The sequence below is a fragment of the Mus pahari genome, chromosome 19 (genome assembly GCF_900095145.1).
Source record: "Mus pahari chromosome 19, PAHARI_EIJ_v1.1, whole genome shotgun sequence".
Lineage (NCBI taxonomy): Eukaryota > Metazoa > Chordata > Mammalia > Rodentia > Muridae > Mus > Mus pahari.
This window is the reverse complement of record NC_034608.1, coordinates 66,621,830-66,626,805: the sequence shown is the minus strand read 5'-3', so window position 1 is coordinate 66,626,805 and position 4,976 is coordinate 66,621,830. Positions and strand designations below refer to the sequence as shown.

At 39.9% G+C, this 4,976-nt stretch overlaps 1 non-coding gene across 1 annotated transcript; it reads right to left on the bottom strand.

The window, feature by feature from the left end:
• Positions 1 to 385: 385 nt before the first annotated feature.
• LOC115062669 lies at positions 386 to 450 on the bottom strand. Its single transcript, XR_003842603.1, has one exon. It is a non-coding gene; the product is annotated as a U7 small nuclear RNA (small nuclear RNA).
• Positions 451 to 4,976: the final 4,526 nt, after the last annotated feature.

Here is a 4,976-nt window from a genome sequence, read left to right as displayed (position 1 = left end):
ATCACATTCCTCCTTCCCTGTGTCCAAGAAGATATCCCCACTCCACCCTACCAGTCCTCTCCACCCCCTGGGGCTTCAAGTGCATCTTCTCTCACTGAGGCCAGACCAGGCAGTCCTCTGCTGTATATTTGTCAAGGGTCTTCTATCAGCTGGTCGATGCTGCCTGGTTGGTAGTCAGCTCTCTGTAGATAAATCTTGGCTCTGCAGACTGCTGGAGATATCTTTCTGCTTGAGTCAGCTTTTATGCTTGAAAAAAATTCTAAAAGCTCTCTGGATAGCTCGTGGGTTTTTCCCGTGGGAACCAGGAAAGCTGCTATAAAACATTCTTGGATTTTTCTAGAAAAAAAATATTCTAGAAGAGCTGAGTTAGCTCTCTAAGCAGTTCTTGGGATTTCCAACAAAGTTCTGAAATCCTGTTAGAAAAAAATTCTAAAAGAGCTGTGTACACTCTTGAGATCTCCAGACTGCTTAACTCTTGCTAGAAACAAAACAAAACAAAACAAAACAAAACAAAACAAAACAAAACAAAACAAAAGTTCTACAAAAGAACTGCTATTGCTCTCTTCTAGTTCATCTTATGCAGAACAAAAGCCTAGGCTTCCACCCACACATCAATCCAGCCATCCACTCCAGGTTTCCCCTTGGTCACCCCAAGAATCAGCATTCCATGACCCCAGCCCCTGGAGCCTAGAAAGAGATAGTAATCACTTCCCTCCACAACATTGCAAAAGAATGCAGAGATCCATCCACCCTTTTTAAGCACAGACAAAAAAAAACTTGCTGGGAGGGACAGAGCCCTGAGATTTTCATTTCTACAGTGAGTACCTGGGCATGGACTTAAACGCCCTTTGTTCCAGACGAACCCTGAACTATGGAATTTGCCTGCCTTTGCAAGCAAAACCAAAAAAAACTTTGCTGAGTGGGACTTTGGTCTGTAATCTCCACTCCCTAAATCAATTTATTTCCTTAGTATCTTTGTAAGAATCTGGCTCATTGTGCAGCTGCACCTGTTTTATTCTTTGTTTGTTTTTTTTGTTTGTTTGTTTTTTGTTATTGTTGTTGCTGCCTTTTTTTAGATCTGTGAAGGCTCGTGTGCAATTCATAATACATCTTCATATTTTGCAAAGTTGAGAAATTATATTTTTTTGAACTCATATTTTTTAGAGTTCTTTCCCACAGTCCTGACTCCTGGACTCATGCTATCTCTGATGATGATGGAGGCATTAACCTTGGCAGAGAGGACATTCCTTGATAACTTAGGCAGAAAGAATATTTCCCTAAGAAGGAACATTTTATACACACACACACACACACACACACACACACACACACACAAACATGTGCTCTATGTCCACAGCACACAGCAACCACAGTTGTGGAGGCTCGCACCCTGTTGTCTCTGCTCCAGGGATGGGAACCTTTTCATACTGTCCCTTAGATGGCCAAGCAGGACTTATCAGAGAGAGAAAAGGAGAGAGAGGTGAAGACAAAGACCTAGAGAGAGATTAAGACAGAGATATATAGAGAGACAAGAGGAGGGAAGGAGGGAAGGAAGGAGGGGGAGTGAGGAAGAGAGTTAAGAAAAACAAAATTGTTTCTATCAACATGGTACTTCTATTTTATGATTCTAAGTTGAAACAATTGGCATGCAATTTTTCTTTGCTGGAAAAACTATATGTGTGCTTTTAAAGAAAATAGTTATAGAAGTTTGCTATGCATTCTTCAGAAACTCATATTTAAGAGTGAAAAAACAATTACCAAATAAGCTAGAGATGGAAAAGAGCTTCCCTGGCAGACAGTAGAGAAGCAAAGACCTTGAGCTACTAGTAGAACTGGTGTGTGTGGGAGGAACTGTCAATGTATCTTTGCTTAATTAGAGAAAGAGAGAGAGAGAGAGAGATTCTCAGGAAATGAAATTGGGGATTTAGAGAAAGGTCAGAAGACATAGAGCCTTCAGAACTAGGGCAAAGGTTGGCTAAAAATATATAGATATGGTGTCAGCTTTAACATCAAATGTTCTAAAAGGTGACAGAATATGTCATAGTTCTTTATACTATAATTGTTCTAATGGGGAGAGAACTTAAGATAGGGAAACTCTAAATAATAGTCCCTGAGGTTTTATCTTGGAAAAAAGTAATTTCATGTAAGGTTCCATAGTATAACCTAAGTTGGTTTTTGTTTTGTTTTGTTTTGTTTTGTTTTGTTTTGTTTTGTTATGGCTTTGATTTACTTTTTAAAATTTATTTTTATTTCTTTACTGGTCAGGTCAATATGGGAACCCAATAGCTTTCTTCTACTCAGACCCTTGGCTTTCTTTATAACACACTACCTTGACAACTCTTATAAAAGAAAACATTTTAATTGTGCTGGCTTACAGTTCACAGGTTAGACCACTTTTGCTACTTTCTTCAACAAGGCTCCACATACTCCAACAAGTCTATACCTAGTAGTGCTGTTCTCTGGGGACCAAGCATTCAAATCTGTGAGCCTATAGGAACCATTCATATTCAAACCACAGCATTCCATCCCCTGACCACCACAGGCTTTGTGCTACATCATAATTCAAAACTGCACTCAGTGCACCTTCAAAAGTCCCTGTACTCTATCAGAGTTTCAACAATGTTTTAAAAATTTAAACATCAGTGTGTCTTTGGAGACACATCAATCTCTTGTCTCTAATGCCCTGTAAAACAATATCAAAAGGTAGATCATATGCTTCTAGCACACAATGGCACAGAATATACAATAACATTCCAAAAGGAAAGAAAGGAAGCACCGTGAGGAAGCACCACACCAAAGCAAGACAGAACAACTCCAAACTCTGAATCTCCATGTCTGAAATCGAAGAGCTCTCGAGATTCCCCAACTTCCTTCATCATTGCTGAATGTAACATATTTTTTTTTTTCCTCTTCGATTGATTTTATACTCTGTTGGCAGCTATCCTTGGCAGACGTCCCACAACTGTGGCAACTCTAACATCTTCATGATCTCCATGGTGGTCCAGGCTTTACCTTTATAGTGTTACACAAAGGCTTCTCTTCATGGAGGAACGCCATTGATATATGTCTGGCCTCAGCAACTTTTGTTAACCACAGAGAGAGATTCCATAACCTCTTCCTTGCATCCCTAAACCAGAAGCCATAACCATGTGGCTAAAGCTGCCAGATTCTTCTGTTTGCTGTGGCAGGAGCACATACCCTGTCATTCAAATACATTTTCACCAGCTTTCTGTTATCGCTGCTTCCCTTTCCTAGCAAAACTTAGCTGTCTTGGATTGCCCTCTGTAGATCAGACTGGACTTGAACTCAGAGATCAACGTGCCCTGCCTTCTGTGTGCTGGGATGGAAGCTTAGCTGGTGTGGCTTTATCTTGTGGACATCACTCCCTTTATTACATCTAAACATTTTATCTCCTTGGGTTGGACTTAGCTCCATCATACTTCCTCATGCTCTCTTTATCCCTAGACTATATACTTTGCATTTTTCCTTGCTCAGCTTATTACTGTTTATTATAGATCTACATAAAACTGCCCACCAATAACCATGTAAACATTCAATACTAGGCTGTTTTTAAATTTCTTCGGCCAACTCCATTAATCCAAAACACTTCAATTTAGCCTCAAACAGATACTGTGGACAAGAGCAAAAAGCAGTCATATTTTTCACCAAACATCACAAGTATGGTCTCTAGGTCACTTACTTCAGGTCCTCTCTTCAGAAACCTCCTGAGCTGGACATTTATGATCTATGTTGCTCTCAGCACCACTATTTCCATGCTCTACTAGTATGGCCTGTTAAACCCTACTTAAATCACTCAACAGGTTTTCTAATTTAAAGTCTCAAATTCCTAATAGGAAAGCCTGTCAGGTCTGTCACAGAAATACCCTAGTCTCTGGCACCAGCTTCTGACTTACTCAATGTTCTATTGCTGTGATGGGACAGACACCATGACCACGGTGACTATTATATTCAATTGAGACTGGCTTATTGCTCAGAGGTTTAGTGCATTATTTTCATAGGGGAAATCATTCCAGAATGCAGGCAGACAAAGTGCTGTAGAGTAGCTGAGAGTTCTACATCTTGCTTTATCAACAGAAGGAGAGGGAGGGAGGGAGGGAGGGAGGGAGAGAGAGAGAGAGAGCACATTTGAACTTGAAAGCCCGCCCCTAGTGACACACTCCCTCCAATAGTGTTTCTTCCTATTGAGGAAGCATTTCAAATCCATGAGTCTATGGAGGGCCATGCATATTCAAACCACCTACACATTCTAACATTGTGCTCTTGAACATTCAAATGCCAGATTAAACTATTTGCTCCATTAGAATAAGGATACTTCTACCTGAAAAAACGTAACAAAGAGGAGCATGAGGCAATGGCTACTACTGAGCAAACAGTCCATGCCTTTTCCTCTCCTAAATGCGGAAAAGACAATCTATACTCACTGTTTGGAACTGGCATTCCTGACAATTGCATATATAAAGACTCCAAGGCTAGAACATGATCACCAGTGCTCTCTGCAGTTTAACTAGTTACCCCCTGCTTGATACATGGTTAAATTTTAGGTTGAAATTTTCAAGTGGCAAAGCCAAGCATTCTAGCTTGCCTATATAACCATTTTACTATGATACAATGTTTTAAAAGGCCCCACCTACCTTTCTTTTAAATATTGATCAAAACTACTCTCCTAGAATGCATATACAAAACTACCATGGTTTACATGTCTGTAAATATTAGTGCATTCCTTCTGTTTTCTCCTTGGTATTGTAATTTTTGCAATTTAATTCCAGTAAACAGCCAGTCACAATCAGGATGGTAACCTTAATCACCATCAGGGTATATGTGTCAGGTGCTGTGTGCTATATAATTAGATGGTGCAACTACAATCACAAGCATTTACTTACAAAGTCCTCCTTTCAAATTCTACATATCTATTCATAACCCCTTTAAGATAATATAGCTGCTGGACAGTGGTGGCT